Genomic DNA, 21,209 nt, shown 5'->3' on the forward strand with positions numbered 1-21,209 from the left:
CTGTCTACTGATTTCATAGGAAGAGTCACCAGAGACATGATTGTTACTGCCGAGGTAAGTAAACCTATCAACACTCTTGACACTTTCTCCGCAGACAGACATACTGCTGATGGTCATGCCCAAGAGGTCATTAAAGGCCTGGCTCTTGTTTTTATCAGGACACTCGCAAATCCAGACACTCAGACTCCTCACTCAGTCTCTTGAGTGCCCTAATCAGAGCATCCATTGATTCAGCAAAAATCACAGAATCGTCAGCAAAGTCAAGGTCAGTGAATCTCTGTTCATCAACAGATACCCCATAGCCGATGGACCCCACAACCCTGCCCAACACCCAGTCCATCCAAGCATTGAACAGAGGAGGAGCAAAAACACACCCCTGGCGAACCCCAGACTCAACTGGGAAAAACACAGAGGTCCTGCCTCCACTCTGCACGGCACTCACAGTACCAGTACCAGCCAGCCATGATGTCCAGCAACCTTGAGGGGATCCATCTAATTCGTGTTTGCACTCCATGAGAACCTACAGTGCCAGGATGCTGTTGATGTTAGACTTCTTAGGCGTAAAAACCAGACTGCTCTGGTCGCTGATAGGTGAGCAAGTGATCACGGATACTATTGAGGATGACCCCAGCAAGGACCTTACCTGGCACCGACAGTATCGTTATCCCCCCTGTAGTTGCCGCATTCCATGCACCCTTCCTTTTCCAGATAAGGATCACAAGTTCCATTTTCAAGTCAGTTGGGATGATTCTCGTTCAAATGGAAGCAAAGATTGCTTCCAATGCCAGGAGGACAGCCTTACCACCAGCCTAGAGAAGTTCACCCTGGATACCATAGATCCCTGCAGCCTTCCCTACCCTCAGCTGGGTCACCACCTGTGCCATCTCAGTGAGACTAGGGATCACAGCTAATTGGAGGATATAATATGATATGAGTCAGACATTTTATTTTCTGCTTTGTTTACATTTTACTTCAGACCTTTGTCTGTCTCAGAAGTGCATCTGGAGTACACCTGTCACCTGCTGGAAATACTTGAGAGTTCAGCTTTAAAAAGAGCCTCTCCTGTTGTGCTGGATAAGCTGGAGCCGTGAGTGGAGGAGGACAACACTGACCTGGAGCAGAGCAGGAGAGCAGAACAAGAAGAAGGAATCTGGGTATTGTAAAGAAAAGCTTGAGTGTTGGAAGGTAGATCTGAAAAGTAACGGAGTCTTTATGGAGCAGAGAGTTGGTGTAGTAGTTGTGTTCTTGTAGCAGGTTTTAATTGTTTTTATATTACTGATTTTATTAGTCAATTATCTCCAGACCTCTCTTTCCACACTTCAACAAGATATTCTTCAGTCCTTGCATCCTGGACATTATTTCTTACTTATGTTGCATTTGTTTCACCACCTCACTTTAAAGCACAGATCAAACTGCAGTACCAAACCAGGGTGCAATACTGCCGCTGTCCATTACTTTAGGTGGGACCCTCAGACACCACATTCCTGAACACAAAAGTAGCATTAGGAGAAGCTCTACAGAACACTGCAGGCATTTTATAAAAGTGCAACACACCATTACAGATTTGAAATGTATGGTGCTAGAGATCACCAAGCCACCTCACAATGTGGTGACACTGACATATTGTTCTATAAAGTAACCTTCAACTTTATTATCATATGTACTTACTACAATGAAAATCTTCAAACCACAATCAAGAATACACAGCAACAAACAAGAGAAGAATAAACAGTTTTTGCAAAAAAAAAAAATGCAAAAAAAGACAGAAATAAGAATGCACATACAAATAAAAAAATCATTGAGTGTAAGTCCTGCAGGTATATAGGCTCAAGTTGGCCTTCCATCCTCCAGACACAAGTGAGCCTGCAGTGCTGAGTGTAGGGCAGTTAGGGCGGTGGATGAGTTTTATTTACAAGCCTGATGCCATAAGGGAGAAGCTGTCATTCAGCCTCGATGTTCTAGCTGCTGTGCTCTTCTAGTGACTCCCTGACAGTAGCAGTGTGAACAGTTCATGTGGAAGGTGGGTTGTGTCCTTAATAATATTATGGGCCCTCCTGAGAACATTGGTATTATAGATCCCTCTAATGCAGGGAGTGCTGTTCCAATCATATTTTGCGCCACTCACTTTAGAGCCTGGTGGTCCCATGATATTCTGATCCCAAACCAATCGTGCATCTGTAGATGTTGCTGAGAGTAGTGCTTGACATGCCAAACTTTCTCAGCCTTCTCAGAAAATATAATGACTACCAGAATTTACCCCTCAGGTCTGTGACACGGTAGGTCCAAGTGAGATCCTCAGAGATGTTAATGCCAAGAAATGTAAATATGGCCATTCTCTCCACGTCAGTCTCTCCAGTGTGCAGTGGTGGGTGCTGTCTTCTCTTCCTCCGTGTGTCAATCGTCATCTTTTTTATTTTGTTGGTGTTAAGAGAGAGATTACTGTCCTGAAACCACTTCATAAGGCCAGCCACCTCCTTCCTGTACGCTAACTCATCACCCCCAGAAATCAGCCCAATGATGGTGATACCATTCACAAATTTAATAATACTATTATTATACAGGGAAGCAAAACAGACATTAGTGAAGAGTGTGTACAGCATGGGACTCAAAACACATCCTTGTGGAGGTCCTGTATTTATGGTTATTGTTTTGAAAATGTTGTTCCTCACCCTGACTGACTGTTAAAGTCCCGGACCCCGCTGCAGAGAGTAGGTGGCACACTGAGAGTGGAGAGCTTGTTGGAGAGGTTAGCTGGTCTCACAGTATTAAAAGCTGAGCGATAATCAATAAACAGCAGTCGAGCGTAGGACTTGTTCTCTAGGTGTGTAAGAACTGCAGCCAATGCTGTGCTAACTGTGTCCTCTGTCGACTGGTTTGGTCTTTATGCAAACTGTAGGGGGTCCACTGTGTTGGGTATGAATGTCTGAATGTGACTCATAATGATTCTCTCGAAGTATTCCATCACTAAAGGAGTAAATACAATAGATTGGTAGTCATTCAGACAGTTAGCTTTGCTCTTTTCTGGCAGTGGAATAATGGTGGTAGTTTTAGAGAAGACGGAGATTGTGGCTTGTATAAAAGAGAGGTTAAATATGCCAGCCAGAACATCAGCAAGGGTTGAAGCACAAGCTTTGAGTGCACATCCAGCGATGTTATTTGGGCAGGCTGCCTTAAGGGGGTTTATCCTTTTCAGGGACTTTTCCATATTGTGAATGGAGTTGATGAGCCCTCACTAGCCCCCTTCCTGCCCATTGACTCAGTGCCATGGCCCCTTAAGTGGGCATAGAATTTGTTGAACTCGTCTGGTGAGAAATGGCTGTCAGTTGTCAACTTCTGTCTCTGTAGCCTGTGATGTCCTTCAATACCTGCCATGTACTCTGAATATCAATGGTAGAGTAAAGTCCTTCCAGTTTAAGCTTGTATTTCTTCTTGGCTTCCTTACTATCTCTACGTAGATTGTATCTGCATTTTTTGTACTCACTGGCATTGCCTGATGCATTTGCCTTAGAGCGATCATGAAGCGTAGAGTGGACCTCTGAATTAATCCATGGTTTATTGTTTGACCAGATGTGTTTCAGCAGCACAATAAAATCAGTGCAAGTGCTTATGTGCCTGGAAACTACCAAACTGTATTCCTGCAGATTAACAGTGCCATCCTCATTCATGGCAGCTGTCTTAAACACCCCCTGCTCAGATTCTTCTGTCCACACTTTACCAGGTCTCCCTACATTGGGAACTTGTTTGAGGAGCTGTCTGTATGCCGGATAGAGGAATACAGAGACCTGATCGGACTGTCCAAAGTGAGGGCGAGTTACAGCTTTATACGCCCCCTGCACATTACTATACATGTGATCCAGTGTGCTTTTGTCACGTGTAGGAAAAGTAATGTGTTGTTGGTATGCTGGCATCTCAGTCCATATGTTACAGTGGTTAAAGTCACCTGCTACTATACACACTGCACCAGGGTGTTTGATTTCTTGTGCGTTTAAAAACCTCAGACAAAGTCCCCTGTGCTGCCTTTGGGTTTGCATAGAGGAGGAATGTAAAGAAACAGAATGAACACAACGGTAATCTGTCTTGGTAAATAAAAGGGTCTGCATTTCAGAATTGGGTACTCTGCATCACTCAAACACTGTTTACTGACAGTCCAAATGTCTGAGCACCATCAGTTGTTAATACAAATGCAAATCCCCCCCACCTTTCAATTTGCCAGATGCTGCTGTGCAGTCCCCACAATGAATGGAGTGAGTGTGTAGACGGACAGCTGCTTCCAGGATAATGTCTGATAACCCGGTTTGAGTGAAGATCAGTGCACAGCAGACTCTCAGTTCTCGCTGGGATGTAATCCACGTTCTGAGTTCATCCATCTTATTTTTCAGAGATTGAACGTTAACAAGCATGAGGCTGGGGAGAGGTGGTCTGCTGGTCCTTGCCATCAGCTAAAGGCCAAATTGGTCTTGGACTTCTCTGCTCTTTCTCTGTCTTTTGCAAACCTCAAGTCCGCAATGTTGCTTTTATCTTTGACAGTAACCTCTCTTTTGAGAAACAGATAAGTTCTATAGTTAAGAGTTGCTTTTTCCAGCTTCGTCTATTAGGTAAGATGAAGCCTTTTGTATCTTCTAGAGATCTTGAGAAAGCTACTCGTGCTTTTACCTTTTCTCACCTTGATTAGATAGATAGATAGATAGATAGATAGATAGATAGATAGATAGATAGATAGATAGATAGATAGATAGATAGATGAAAGGCACTTTATAATCGATAGATAGATAGATAGATAGATAGATAGATAGATAGATAGATAGATAGATAGATAGATAGATAGATAGATAGATAGATAGATAGATAGATAGATAGATAGATAGATACTTTATTAATCCCAAGGGGAAATTCACATAATCCAGCAGCAGTATACTGATACAAAGAAACAATATTAAATTAAATAGTAATAAAAATGAAAAAAAATTAAAATAAAATTAAAGTTAGCATTTACTCCCCCGGGTGGAATTGAAGAGTCGCATAGTGTGGGGGAGGAATGATCTCCTCAGTCTGTCAGTGGAGCAGGACAGTGACAAAAGTCTGTCACTGAAGGTACTCCTCTGCCTGGAGATGACACTGTTAAGTGGGTGCAGTGGATTCTCCATGATTGACAGGAGTTTGCTTAGTGCCCGTCGCTCTGCCACAGATGTTAAACTGTCCAACTTTAATCCTACAATAGAGCCTGCCTTCTTAACAAGTTTGTCCAGGCGTGAGGCGTCTTTCATCTTTATGCTGCCACCCCAGCACACCACCGCGTAGAAGAGGGCACTCGCCACAACTGTCTGGTAGAACATCTGCAGCATCTTACTGCAGATGTTGAAGGACGCCAACCTTCTAAGAAAGTATAGTCGGCTCTGACCTTTCTTACATAGAGCATCAGTATTGGCAGTCCAGTCCAATTTGTCATCCAGCTGTACTCCCAGGTATTTATAGGTATGCACCCTCTGCACACAGTAACCTCTGATGATCACAGGGTCCATGAGGGGCCTGGGCCTCCTAAAATCCACCACCAGCTCCTTGATCTTGCTGGTGTTAAGGTGTAAGTGGTTTGAGTCGCACCATTTAACAAAGTCTTTGATTAACTTTCTGTACTCCTCCTCCTGCCCACTCCTGATGCAGCCCACAATAACAGTGTCATCAGCGAACTTTTGCACGTGGCAGGACTCCGAGTCGTATTGGAAGTCTGATGTATATAGATTGAACAGGACCGGAGAAAGTACAGTCCCCTGCGGCGCCCCTGTATTGCTGCACACGATGTCAGACCTGCAGTTCCCAAGACGCACATATTGAGGTCTGTCTGTAAGATAGTTCACAATCCATGCCACCAGGTGTGAGTCTACTCCCATCTCAGTCAGCTTGTCCCGAAGGAGCAGAGGTTGGATGATGTTGAAGGCGCTAGAGAAGTCCAGAAACATAATTCTTACAGCACCACTGCCTCTGTCCAGGTGGGAGAGGGATCGGTGTAGCATATAGATGATGGCATCCTCCGCTCCCACCTTCTCCTGGTATGTGAACTGCAGAGGGTCTAGGGCATGGCGGACCTGTGGCCTCAGGTGGTGAAGCAGCAGCCGCTCCATGGTCTTCATCAGATGTGACGTCAGAGCAACAGGCCGTATTCTGGGAATAGCAAATCTCTGATACGCAGGTTACAGTTGGTCCAGAATGCTGCCGCTCACTTTCTGGTTGGGTATGAAAGTCTGATTCTGTTTCTCCTATATTAGCTTCTTTACACTGGCTGCTGCCTGTCAGTTTTTGAATTGATTTTAAAATCTTGTTACTAGTTTTTAAATCCTTACATGGGCTCGCTCCTGCCTATTTATCTGACTTGTGTGCTTTACACCAGCCATCTAGAGTGCTTAGATTTTCTGGTCAGTTGTCTCTTGTTGTCCATCGAACCAAGTGTAAAACCAAGGGGGACACACAGGGCAATTGACACAGGTGAGCAATGGCGCACTTTGACAATATTCATTATAACTACAAATTACAACTTTAGGACAACACATTAAAAGTTCATTTTACTGTAGAAAATGTACCCCCTGTAACGTGCATGTATTGCAAATGACAACATGATTATCATAACATCAAAATGAGCACACACTGAGTGTTTTTTGTCTTTTAATGCAGCTGTCCATTTCAAACACTGTGATCAACAAGGCCTTGTCCGAGTGCTTTCTCTGCTGGCTAGTCGAGCTCATGGTCTCAGTGACTTCTGTAATCTACCAGATGTCCTTATTTTCAAAACTTCTAGGCTTAGAATATTTTTGGCACAATCTAGAAGAAGCTTCACAGTAATTACAGGAGCTTCATCCACACATCAGTCCTACATATGCAAATTGAAATACACAAAGCACACTTTACACCACCAACTAGTGTTTAGCCTTATACCTGTGGAGTGCTGAAGGAGCACCGACACAGAACTATACATTGTAGGCCCAACACACAAATATAAATCAACCTTTAACATTATGTCAAAATCCTCTCCGTCAGCTTGACTTCCATATTTGAAAAGTGTCTTGAAGGCGATCATGGCTTTTCTACATGTAGATTCTTGCTTTGTTAACTTTTTGTGCAGATCACTTTGACTCTCTACTTTGCTACTCAACAGAATTTTTTTTCAGTGTTTGCTTTACAAACAGAATGGCGGAGATTTGGATCTGTGTGCATCGTCCTGTACTGACCATTGGTGGGTGGTGTTTGAGAAGTTCTTTTGTCACAGCATGGCACTTTTTCTCATTCAGATATAAGAAATTCTGGTTAAAGTTCAATTCTGGATGGATTAACATTTTCTGACTTCATTATGTAGACATTTCTGTTGTGTTGTATTGTTATTTTTTATTAGGTTTGTCCTGTTACACTTCCTGTAGAGTCTTACGAGATTATCTTAACTGTGGGTGCACTTGGGAGATCTTGCTAGTTGTTATGGGTGCCTTAACCTGTGCCTGTAACTTAAGAAATTCCTCTTATTGAAAGTTCAGTTAAACCTTCTCCCTGCCACATCGCACATATCGACATGTTGTCAGAAGTGAGGAGTTCAGCAGGACAGATAAACGTTGCATCGCACAGCAGTATTAACATAAGCCAGCGATTCAACTGGTGGTCAACTCTCAGCCAGCTGAGAGACACAGTCCCTCCAGCATGTCCATACGTGAGTACCCTAAGAAATGAAGTTAAGAATTGTAACTTATGAACAGATGAGCTAATTCATGACTGATTAGTTTGTGGTATTTCAAGTGACGATGTCAGGCGCGTCCTAAGCTGAAGGAAGATGCACAGCCAGTGGTTTGTGCCCCAAGAAAAGCCCCAAAGCTACTTAAAATCTTCTGAAAGCAGGAGAGTGAAAGATGGTCAGCACTAGGAGTTATAGGGAAAGTGGAAAAGCCTACAGAGTGAGTGAACTCCATGGTGTGTGATAAAAAAGGAAATAAAGATTTACTGTACATGTATTTATGAATCCCAAAGACTCGAATGAAAACATAAAAAGAGAATGTTACCAAATACTCACGAGAGAAGAACTAATAAGTGAAATGGCAGGTGCAGAGCTGTTTTTACAAAGCTTGATGAAACTCAGGGCACAGGAGGCACTTTCAGCGAAAATGAAAATGAAAATCGTAAAATGAAAATGCAGTTTCTCTTTTGCAATTTTATTTTCAAAGTCTGCATGCAAAATGCTGCAAAAATGAAAATAAAATGCTCCCTAATTGAAATTTCATATTCAGCCTGAACCGCAATGAAGCTGTGAAAATGAAAAGGAAAACATAAATAAGCACCGACGCCATCGGCTGCTCATTGAGTTTTCATTTTCAAGTTCTCAACATGCAAATAGCGAGGGTCAATATGTGGGGTTGGCGATTTCCCATAATTCTTTGTTCTTCGTAACCGTAGAGCCACTTTGATTGAGAGAATACTTTTCACTTTGACGGCGGATCAATTCACGTGATGTTGATCTTTTTCATCCCCATACTGCAAGCTTCATAGCGAAACCGTCTCACAAAATCAGAAGATCACTCATAATTGTAGTTCTGAAGTAATTAATGTGCAATTTAATTCAAATATTTAACCTGACAGAAATTAGTCTTTAGTATGTCATCATTTACACGTATTTACACTGAAGTAGAAACGGGACGCTGGACTCCCTGCCCTTTACGTATTCTTTGAGTTGGCTCGCTATACTTAACAGGACGGCTCGCCTTTTGCTGCACCAGATTGAAAAGCCCATATAACTGGACAGAGTTGACATTTTTACAGGTGCTGTTACTATTAATGCTCTGCGGCTACAAAGGACAAAAAATTATGGAAAATTGTCAGCCTCACCCACTGATCCTCACTATTGAATGTTGAGAACTTGAAAATGAAAATTCAAGCGAGCAGCAGGTGGCGCCAGTGCTTATTTGCAAATGGCGGTATTTCATTTTCATTTTCATTTTTGCGCAGACTTTGAAAATGAAATTGCCAAAGAGAGATTACATTTTCATTTTATAATTTTAATGTTTGTTTTCATTTTTACAGAAAGTACCTCCCATACTCTGTGTGTTGGTAGTTGAAATGACGTGAGGACAGAACAAGGCGATGTTCATGTTATACTCCTTTTAGTCAGTAATCTTTCTTAAAGTTGCCATTTGAGACTTTTTCTTTTTTAGTGATTAGGACTTATCTTTATTTACAGATTACTGGACATGGCTGCAGGATTTTATAAGTTGCCTTACTATCTAATAAAGCTCTGTTCTGTTTTGCCTGTTTCTTCATTCCTTACATTGTATTTAGTGCTGCACACTTTCTGAGTTGTAAGGTCTCACTCAGGTGGTCTCGATGTGAAGGCCTTCATCAGCAGATTTACTTTTCTGTGACTTTGTGGATGACTGTTTCCTGTTATCAGCGCCATATCAACTTTAAACATCGATCTCATGTAAAAGGTTTGACAAAGCCCTGCTTGCTAATCGATTATTAATAAAGGTAAGAAATGGAGAAGCTCACGTCCTCTCCTGTCTCTCACCCTGAAGGCTCCTGCAGTTTCAGCTTCACTCCTCTCATCCATTTTGTCAGCTGTTGTTTCCCACGTTGACATGGCTGCCCCGTTACTGTCAGTGTGAATGTCATTTCCACCCTGGTGTCCTTGTGTCCGTGTTATTTGGGTCTACATGAACTTCAGTGGTCCTCGTTCATTTGCTGTTGGGTTTGTGTGTCTCCATTGCTCTCTGAGTGTGTCCTGTTGGTTTGCTCACCGGTGGGCTTCATTGTATGTCACACTTTACACACATCTTGTGTGCCGACTTTATGTGTTGGCTACATTGGTTTGGCATTTCTAATATTTTGGGTAATCACACAATCTTGAGTGGTGACAACTCAGCTGTTAATGCAGCCATTGTGAAGCTTGGAGAGGGGAAAGGGTTAACATGTAAAGGGCTCAATACGCCCATCTTGATACCACAGAAGACAGCAGACTGTGAAGGTGAGTCCATTTTCTCAGTCACTTCTCCTGTTCATGGTCGTGGAGAGCTGCTCCTTGTCCTGGCAGTAAATGCTGAATGGAGGAAAGAGCCCTCGACAAAGTGCCCCCAGAATGCACACAAAGCACACTGGCAAACCAGCCAAGTGCCAACATCAAATTACAACATGTGATTTTGTTTCACTGCCTTTGTTTTTTGTTTTATTTCCTCATTTTTGGGCTGGCACGGTGCTGAGTTAGTGATGCTGCCTGCCAGCTCCAGTGAGTCCTCACTTCTCATTCCTGCCCGAGTTCTACCAGTGTGAGGTCTGCCTGCTCTCCCCTTGTCCCTGTCAGTTCTTCTTTTGGTTTTCCTCACACATTCATTAAAGACACGCAGATCAGATTGGCTCTGGGTGACTACATGTGTGACTGGCGTCCTCCCTTGGGTCCAACACTTTATGACATGTTGTCTTGGTTCAGTTTAACTATATTTACATTTATACAAACCATAATCCTAAAATAAGTTGACAGAGAATGTGAAGTGCTGTGTGAACCTTCTGACCTGCCATATTAAATTGAAAACAGGGAAATGTCAGGAATTTCAGTTTCTCCACAGCAACTACCCCAAAATATCAAAACCTGATTTGACTGCAGTGTGGTGATGTTAGAGAAAAGATAATGTTGTCCCCGTATCTTCTTATTTGTCAATATGTGTTGTTAATAATGCTGTAGCAAGAAGGACATTCTAATGCACTTCATTCCTTTTTAGCCCTCAGCTCCCATGAGGAATGTGAGGGTCCAGAAGGGGCCCTTTCTTCTTATGAGGACACTAAAGATGTCCCCTCAGTGACTGTGACGTGTGTTGAACCTGAGTCTCTGTGGCCTGTAGACACACTAAGGCTGTGTGCTGTATGAGCCAATCAGTTCCAAACTTCAGGAAAAAAATGACTGACCTGTGGCATTATGGGATAGGAGGAGTGGCCAACATTAAAGGGGATGGAAATGGAGGAATTATTATGGGATATCAGGAGACAGGAGAAATGGAGAACAAAAAGAAAAAGCAAATGTGCAGTCAGGAAAAAAAGAGAATAAGAAGTGAGAGCTGGAAATGAAGAAGAGAAACCCAAAGAGACGAGTGACACGGCCTCACCAGCAGAGGGCAGGACTTGGGGACCTGCAGGACTGGCTGACGGAAGACACTCAGATGTCTTATGAGACGTCCTGGACTGTCAGATGAACACGTCTGATCACCTTGAGAGAACTTCCTCCATCACAATCCTGATAATAATAAGAATATTAATAATAATGAAAAGACTGTCACCTGACGTCACCACGGAGCTGCTTGTCCGCGTCCCATCTCACTCCTCATTCTTCAGATCTTGTTGTGTCCATCGATTTCATCCAAACATGTGAAGTCAGCATCACTGATGAGCTTTGGCTTACAGCTGTGATTTGAACTCACGTCCTCTGATTTGATGTCATTTAACGTTTTCTCTGAATATTTACTGACTGACTTGTCTCAGCACATTCATCCTCATCATCATTTTCTCGAATGTTATTCATATTTCCAGTTCAGTTCCCTTTATTGTCACTCTTGTCATTATGTCACTCAAAGTCCTGTGACCTTCTTGCTGGTCATTCAAGGTGACACAGTGAGTAAGTGGTGGTGGGATTTGAACTGGCATCACCATGGTGGTCAGGCCTGTCCCTGAGCCACTGGGCCACACTGTCTGAGGTGACACGTGAGCTTTGACAGAGCAGATGGCCAGCTTGTGTTAATTCCATTAGACGTTTAACCCTCTGGAGATAACACCCAGTAAGTTTAGAGGCGCTTTGTCTTTTATTTCCATGAATAACTCTGTTTGACTTTATCTTCGAAACTAAATAAAAACGTAATCCTAAACCGTAGAGTGCCCATTTTCAAACGTGCCCACTGTTGAAACACACCTGAGTTTTAAAATTATACACCAAAATGGCCGCTTCTCCCTTTTCTCAGAAACAGCTGAGTTGGAGCCGCCATATTGATGTGCTAATAACATGTAAATCAGTCACCACCTCCGCACTGCACCCGTTTCCCATTGGACGAACGCCTGCTTTGATGACTGACACCTCCATTCTAACACTCACATACGATTCATTGAGGACCTTCAACACTCTGAAGATTCACCATCTTGTGAGAGAAATACGGGGTCCTGACTCTGTAAAGGGTGGGAAGCTCTGCTGTGAAGTATGGCGCCCGCTCTGTCGTTGTTCTAGCCTCGATGGCTAAACCAGTAAATCTGCAATACCAATGGAGCTTTGTTAGGTGGGCTCGACTTCACTTGGGTGAAAGTGCCACTGCTTCCCAAAGCCCACATTCTTGAGCTATAGAGCGCCTTTATGTGAAAAATTGGATCACATAAAGGTGCACTACAGCTCGAATGTTATTTATTTGGCATGGACATGCTCAAAAAATACATGTGTAAATGCCACAAAAAGTGCATGCAGACACTTCATTTCGCTACCATTGGTACGAGAATGTATTGTGATACACTACAGATCTAGCATCGGAGCAAGATTGCACATCGCACTTTTGCCATTGCGGTACTTTGTATATGTATATGGGAAGCTCTGTATTTTACTTGTGCCTTTATGCTGTAGGAAGTGAGTAAATAAATAAAGGTAACTAAAGGTAAATAAAGAACTGAAGCTTGTTGATGCTGCATCATCTTTTCTTTTTCAATCGCCTTTTCCTTCTCTCTATGCTGTGGTTTCTATTACACACCTGAAAAAAGAGACAATATATGTGAAAACATCATTGCACTAATGCAATATTATTTGAAAACGAACAGCGTCAGATCGGGTGTGAATTTATGCTGGTGCTATTAGTTAGAGTCAGATCAGGAGCTTATTCAGTGCGCGCAAGAACATGCAGGTGGCCAGTTGCTGTTTGCTACATACAACATGCTGGCGGTAATCAACGCACATTTTAAAAAAAGCTTGTGATAGTACAAGCAACCAGCCACCTGCATGCTCCTGCCACACTGAATAAGCTCACACCTTCTGGTGCACGATGTCAGCGCAGCAGCGGAATAAAAAGAAGGAGACAAATACATGTGACATTTTGAAGAAATCATTTTATGACCTGAATAGTACCAATCAGAAAAAATTGTTGCACAAATGCAATATTATTTGAAAATGAACAGCGTCAGATCAACTGTAAAAGTATGGCATTTCTAAATGTTTGCTTTTTTTCACTCTGATTCTCTCAGTCAGACTGTATATTTGTCTCTTATTCAGTGTGCGCAAGAACATGCAGGTGGCCAGATGCTACAACATGCTGGCGGTGATCAACGCACATTTTAAAAAAAGAAAGAGACAAATATATGTGACGTTTTGAAGAAATCATTTTATGACGCAATTTACCTTTATTTATTTACTTACTTCCTAAAGCCTAAAGTCACAAGTAGTGTGCAGAGGGCATGCTCAAAAATGTGTGTAATGCCACGAAAAGCGCCTGCTGACACTTTAGTATGCAAGCAATGGTATGTGCATTCTTGCTCCGACGTAGAAGGGAGCTGAGTTTACGTCTGTTACAGCGCATCTATGTGAAAACAGCAGTGTCAGATGCGGGGGTGGGGTGTGTTTGGGCTCGTGAACGCGGCTGAGATAATAAAACTAACTAAAAAAAAAAAACCAAAGCTAACCTTTACAAGTATCATAAATTACACCAGCTGTTACAGACTGAAATCAAATGTATGCTTTTATTCTAAAATAGTAAGACTAAGAACAGTTTATTTCTCAAAACAGAGTGCTGCATTATCAGACTCATGACCTTTTGATTCCAAGGCGAGAGCTGATTCTATTGCACCACGGAGGCAGTTACAATAAACAGGTGTCAATGTCGCATGTTAGGCAGCTTTTTGTTTCTGCAGTTATATTTTTGAATAAAAGCGCAATTGTGTTAGATTTGTACCTTTTGTGAAAGTGATCCTTTGCTATTTGGACTTCAGGCTTCATACATTATATAGTTTATGCCTACATTTTGTCATCTACTACTAGAATATAAAAAATGTTTCTGTTTTAACAATGTGTTGACACAGATTACTGTAGAAACAGAACAGACATGAAATGCGTGTGTTCCAAATAACGATCTATCATTTCCACTCTAAAACTCCACTTCACTCCCAGAAAATCAATCAAGACATGAGCTGAGAGAAGTTTGTGCACGTTCTAAGTCTGTGGAGGGATGGAATAGCTGTCTGCTCCTAGCTTCTCTTTATCAGCACATTTAGAGGACAAAGGATGCTGGCGGAGAGGTGTGAAGGGATTTAAGAAATGATTTAAGGTGGGACGGATTTATGAGTTTTTTCGTAGGCTCTGGTAATTCTAGTGTTAAACCCTCATCCCACTCCCACTCTTATTTTCTTTTCCAGTTTCTTTCATAATTCCCAGTTCAGTTGATTCTCCTCTGATTGTCCATCCATTTTCTAAGCCCCCTCTGTCCAGTTCAGGTGGTGGTCCCTCAGTGGCCGTCTGTCCACATCAAGACAGGACCCCACCCTGGACGGTGCCAGTCCATCCCATCTCCACACTCCTCCATGTTCTCCTCATCTTTTCTTTTATTTCTTCTTAAACGGCTCACTTGTTCAGGCCGCTGCTCACTACAAGGACACGACTGGAGGGGACGGTGAAGTGGAGACGACAGAATAAAAAAGAAAATCAAAATCAAAATGGAGCCTCGTGGGAGTTAAAGTGTCACCAATGGAGAATCAGCAGGTGGCAGACAGGACATGGGGGACCAAGCAGACACGGATTCAAATGACACCGAGTGACGATGGAGACGAGCACTGATGGCATCCTGTGGTGGACCAGCGTCCTGTCCAGGGTTTATCCCAGCCTCGTCACTAGTGTCACTACAGCCTCAGGCCCCCTGTCACCCCACAGCTGGACTGTCCAACTCTGCTTCTAGTGGTGAAACTTGAGGGGTCTGCAGGTCCGAGTCTGCTTGAGTTTTGTCACCAGTTGAGGGTCTCAAGGTGTTAAAAATAAAAGTGACGTTAAAGGAGGAGCAAACAGGCTGAGGGGACACGGAGAGTTTATTAAATGAGGAGCAGAGCTGAGAGGAGAATAAAAAGAAAAAAGAGGAGAATTTAGGGGTGAGTGGACGGGGGGCTCCGTCACTGACAGGGGGTCAGTTTGATCACCAGAGCTAGAATTCCCATGTATCGATATCCACCTGCCGTCCAGACCTCCTCAGCTCCTCCTCTACTGACCTCAGGTTCTCCTTCTCACTCTCACTGATCCAGTTATCAGACAGCCTGTGAGGAGATACAAGTGTGAGTTACAAACAGCAGGGGGTGCCACACACACACTGCACTGTCACACTGACACGCCCCCTGATGTCACCCAGAATTCCTCTCAGTGTCTGCGCTCATCTAAGTCACATGACGTGTGTGTCGGCCTGTCAGTCACTCAGTCCACTCACCGATTGGTCAACATCCTCTGAAGGCCTGCTGGTCGCATCACATTATATAAAGAAGGTGGTCTGTCCAGTTGACGTGCTGTTGCCCCCTCTGTCCCCCTGCGGTCACTTCCTGTCTGTCTCTCTAGTGCTCCGTCTCTCTTCAATTTCTCTTCTTCTCCGCCTCAGTCTCATGGCTTCTCTCATTTCGTCTCCTCCTTGTCTCTCACCCTCCATCTTGTTTCTTCCTCTACTCCACTGATCCCTCCGTCTGCTGCTCTTTTTCTGCTACTGCTTTTTGTTCCAAATGACCTTCAGCCCCCAGACTGTCATGTCCCCCTCTCCTCCTGTCCACACTGTCTGCTGTCCTGATCCCCCCTGTGTCCTTGTCCCCGTCTCTGGTGGACACTCAGCTGCTGTCCATTTCTTCTTCTTCTTGCCCATCTCACACTCCTCCTCGTCTTCCTCTGTCTGTCTCTCCTTATCTTTGTTGTCCTTCCTGTCTGTCACCTCAGTCAGCTCCACTTGTCACTGTCACTCTGGTCACTCCATGTGCTGTCATGTGATCAGCCCGCCCACCAATAACACATTCACAGCCCACTCCTCCCCTCTTTACTCACCTCAGGTCTGTTAATTTACAGTTGTCACTCCTGAGCCCCTCACTCAGCTGACGAGCCCCTGAATCTCCCAGGTTGTTGTTGTCCAGGTCCAGATATGTCAGCCGTGAGTTTGGAGATGAGAGGACCGAGGAGAGAGCTGAGCAGCAGGCCGAGGTGAGACCACAAGAGACCAACCTGTGGAGAAGAAGAGAGACGAGTGAGGACAGACAGACAGACAGAAGGACACACAGCACAAGGGCTCAATGACTGCGCCGTCTTCACTGAAATGCACTTTGACCCTGAGACCACCGCTGTCCTTATAAGGTAAGGCGCTATATTCCTGACAGCGTCTTCTGCCTTGTGACACACTGACTGGTGACAAGTCACTCAAAGTGACATGTGAACTGGAATGTGAAGGACATGAGGCTGACAGGGTCCAGGCAGACTTGTCAAAGCTAATGATAGCGGAGGGACCACCTTGGATTTGTGCCTGTAACTGAAAACTCAGCACATGGAGGGGCTTTGACTGATTTGCAGGACCCCATCCACAGATTCCTGTTTGACACGCCGGCCACTGCTGGACATCGGAGAGCGTGACACTCAAGTGTCTGTCATGGTGGGCTCTCCTGATGTCAGACCACTTAGACGATGAGGACACTCTGTCTGTCTATTGTGACAAAGACTGGACTGACTGTGTGATCAGTGACATAATGGACAGGATGGGCAGGACTGACATGTGCCACTTCTGCTGACCACTGCTGTCCACTCCCAGCTCTCCTCTGACCAGAGCTGCCCATTCAGAGCAAAATGTCAGAGTGACCTGCTAGCATCACCACCTGCTGGTTGGTGTTAGAAATGACACAAGTGACATCTCAGTGACATCAAACCACACGGAGAATTAAAGAATAAAAAGACAAGAAGAACAGCAGCTGGGCCACCGAAAGAGAAAAGAATCAGAAGATCACAAGAAGAACACGTCAGGGGCTCAGAAAAGGACGAGAACCATCAGGAATTCAGCAGTCCGGACCACCAGGATTAACTCACCTATGAAGATCAGGAAACAAATCAAAAGAACAACAACACATCCCATAATAAACAGACAGAATATGAAAGAATGTGAAAGGAAAACCAAACAATCGTCTCTTCATAGCTCAGTCCTAAATCACAAGCAAATCCTTTTAGTTCTGAAGACACAAGTGAAGCCCACCATTGCAGCCTGTTTGAGGGTTCCTACTTCTCGAAGTCCGACCACATAAACCTCACAGTCTGAGGGCCAACATGATTCTCTCAATGACTTCTTCAGGGCAAACAATAAAACATAACACACGTTACTAAATAAATCCTAAAAACGTCACTCTGTGACAATGACAATGACGTGTTTGACATTAAAGAGTATTGGTGTCCACTGCAGCTGTCCCCGTGTTTAAGACCCCCTTCATTTGTGTATTCTCGAAGTCACATTACGATACGCTGGTTAAGGCCGATGTCTACAGACACTTTGGAACATTCAAATGAGGACATGTCACCTGTTCAAGGTGCCAGCGTTGTAATAAAGGGTGACACCATTGTCATCAATCAAGTGACGATTTGTCTAAGAAACAGGCGAGACTCGAGCTGTAAGGGTAGAATACATGACAATGGGGTCACGTCACAAGTCTGATGTACAGGACATCAACAGAGGGGCACGTGGACATCGGGAGCAGGAAAGTGACGTCAGAGAGGGGCTGAGTAAATGTCACTTTGTCACTAAGGGTCACAAGGAGGGATAACTGAAATCAGAAACTAATAGAAAGTGCTGGGGATTGTGATAGACACTTGAGGCCACAAGAAGTGAACTGGACTGTCAAACTGGGAACAACAGCAGCAGCTGGTCTGCCAAGGTGACGAGGAGCACACGAGGGCTTAGTGGCTTTGGGGGAGATGGTGGTCACGGGTGGTCTGTGGTGTCCTTAATTAAATAAGGTGACATTTATGTGGCGTGTGTGTGTACTCCAGAATACTGACATCTGTTAGTCTGACCTGAGGACATCAGGCCATAGAGACTCGTGTTCAACACATGTCACAGTCAGTGAGGGGACATCTTTAATGTCCTCATGATAAGAAACTCATGTGACTGAAGGGGACAACAATGTGCTCAGGACACCTGCCTTGAAGACTCGGCCTGACCTCACGTCCTGCACCAGCGTAGCCTGCCGAGGTCAAACCTCAGTGACAAGTGACATGTTTAGGATGGGGAGGGGAACTGGGGGTCCACATGTGTTTCCTCCTTTACTCTCAGTAGTTTGTCCTTCAAAGTTTTCTTCTTTTTCTTATTTAAAGAGTTTGAGCTGCTGAGAGGCCAGTTAGACCCCCTGAGTGTGGACCCTCTGTGACTGCCTGTCCATACTGCTTGTGTTCAGTTCCTGCTACTGGGAGAGGCCCTGAAACTTAGTGACAAGAATCAGAGTGACCTTACTGGGCAGGTGCACCACATGGACTGGGAATTTGTGAGGACATACTGGGAGAATAAAGAAGAAGAAGAAGATCAAAATAAGAGAAATAGAAATGAGCGTCATGAAGATGAGATCTGCACAGACAGGAGCAAGGGTTCAAGTGTGTGAGTGTGAGGGGCAGCCTGGTGGGGTGTCAGAGAAAAGGACATGAGGGGACAAACCTGCTATGGGGGACACCAGAGGGACGACAAGGAGAGACGAGCAGAAGACACAAAGAGTGACGCGTGAGTGTGAGTGCAGATGATGACGTGTGCACAAAGACATGGCTGCTGGGCTAAAGAGTGTAAAGCGGGTGTGCAGGAGAAGAGCAAAGTGCTCAAGATCTGCAGGGGCACCCAGTGGCCACTTTCTTAGGCACACCAGGTGGGCACCTCGGCCTCTAAAGAGCCTGAATTCTCTCAAGGTGTTGACCCCTTGAGACACATGAATGGCTCCTTATGGATTTCTGTCTCCATGTTGACATCACGCAGTCCTTCAGACTTCTCAGCCTCACATTTCTGCTCCTCACTTGCAGTTCCAGCTCATCCCAGAAGTGCTTTATCGGACTGGATGTGCAGCCATTGGTGTCAACTGAAGTCACCGTTATGTTAGATGAGCCACCTTGAGGTGACACCTGCTCTGTGACATGGCGTGTTATCCTGCTGAGATCCTCCATTTTTAAAAGTGTCCGCTCTCAGCTGATTATCAGTTATGTGACGGTGAGTTAGGAGGCCACGACGCTCCTAAGAACTTTAGACAGAATAGAGAAGTGAGTGATGGACTGAGACTTGTTATCTCAGATTGTCATATCAAGACCAAACTGCCCTAATGGGGGGATACAGAAGAGACCTTCAGGGTCGCTGGCACAGAGCCGGTGTCACAGGATGGATTTATTATTGTCACAAAAGTCATGATTAGGACATGAAGACAGGATTTGAGAAGAATGGTGGAGATGGGGTCCGGTGCTCAAATAGGAGGTCTCATCTGAGAGAGCAGGTGCTGCTCGTCTTCCTCTGTCTGTCTCTCCTTATCTTTGTTGTCCTTCCTGTCTGTCACCTCAGTCAGCTCCACTTGTCACTGTCACTCTGGTCACTCCATGTGATGTCATGTGATCAGCCCGCCCATCAATAACACATTCACACCCCACCCCTCCCCCTCTTTACTCACCACAGTTTCTCTAATTTACAGTTGTCACTCCTGAGCCCCTCACTCAGCTGATGAGCCCCTGAATCTCCCAGGTTGTTGTTGAAGTTCAGACTCAGTTCAGTCAGCCGTGAATTTCGAGACAAGAGGACCGAGGAGAGAGCTGAGCAGAAGACCGAGGTGAGACGACAAGAGTCCAACCTGTGGAGAAGAAGAGAGAAGAGTGAGGACAGACAGAAGGACACACACCACAAGGGCTCAATGACTGCGCCGTCTTCACTGAAATGCACTTTGACCCTGAGACCACCGCTGTCCTTATAAGGTAAGGCGCTATATACCTGACAGTGTCTTCTGCCTTCCTGCCACACTGACTGGTGACACGTCACTCAAAGTGACATGTGGACACAATGTGAAAGACATGAGGCTGACAGTGTCATGCACTCGAGGGTCCAGACAGACTTGTCAAAGCCAATGACAGCAGAGGGACCACCTTGGATTTGTGTTTGTAACTGAGGACTCAGCACATGAAGGGGCTTTGACTGATTTGCAGGACCCCATCCACAGATTCCTGTTAGACACGCCGGTCACTGCTGGACATCGGAGAGAGTGTGACACTCGTGTGTCTGCTATGGTGGGCTCTCCTGATGTCAGACCACTTAGACGATGAGGACACTCTGTCTGTCTATTGTGACAAAGACTGGACTGACTGTGTGATCAGTGACATAATGAACAGGGTGGACATGACTGACATGTGACACTTCTGACACTCACACGTCACATGCTGACCGGTGACACTGACCAGCTGACCTCAGCCCACTGAAGGCCTCACTGCTGGTGACCTCAGTTTTCTTATTTCTCTCCTAATTTGTAATAAAGCCAGTGGACGAGCTCTGAATGGACACTCAGCATCCCAAAGTCCAGTCCCCAGGGCACAGAGGTGGTCTGAGTGGACTGTGAAGTGACTCCCATTACTGCTGACCACTGCTGTCCACTCCCAGCTCTCCTCTGACCTGAGCTGCCCATTCAGAGCAAAATGACAGAGTGACCTGCTAGCATCGCCACCTGCTGGTAGGAGTTAGAAATGACACAAGTGACATCTCAGTGACATCAAACCACACGGAGAATTAAAGTATAAAAAGACAAGAAGAACAGCAGCTGGGCCACCGAAAGAGAAAAGAATCAGAAGATCACAAGAAGAACACGTCAGGGGCTCAGAAAAGAACGAGAATCATCAGGAATTCAGCAGTCCGGACCACCAGGATTAACTCACCTGTGAAGATCAGAAAACAAATCACAAGAACAACAACACATTCCATAATAAACAGACAGAATATGAGAGAATGTGAAAGAAAACCAAACATTCGTCTCTTCATAGCTCAGTCCTAAATCACAAGCAAATCCTTTTAGTTCTGAAGACACAAGTGAAGCCCCCCATGGCAGCCTGTTTGAGGGGTCCTGCTTCTCGAGGTCCGATCACATAAACCTCACAGTCTGAGGGCCAACGCGATTCATTTAATGACTTCTTCAGGGAAAACAATTAAACATAACACGTTACTAAATAAATTCTAAAGATGTCACTCTGTGACAAT

General features: G+C 44.6%; 1 long non-coding RNA gene across 1 annotated transcript; it reads right to left on the minus strand.

Moving 5' to 3' along the window:
* Window positions 1-15,024: 15,024 nt before the first annotated feature.
* LOC120521488 lies at window positions 15,025-19,817 on the minus strand. Its single transcript, XR_005632133.1, has 3 exons — window positions 19,645-19,817; window positions 16,028-16,201; window positions 15,025-15,264 (listed from the first exon to the last, which is right to left on the minus strand). It is a non-coding gene; the product is annotated as an uncharacterized LOC120521488 (long non-coding RNA).
* Window positions 19,818-21,209: the final 1,392 nt, after the last annotated feature.

Source organism: Polypterus senegalus, unplaced genomic scaffold, assembly GCF_016835505.1.
Source record: "Polypterus senegalus isolate Bchr_013 unplaced genomic scaffold, ASM1683550v1 scaffold_3740, whole genome shotgun sequence".
NCBI classification, from domain to species: Eukaryota; Metazoa; Chordata; class Cladistia; order Polypteriformes; family Polypteridae; genus Polypterus; species Polypterus senegalus.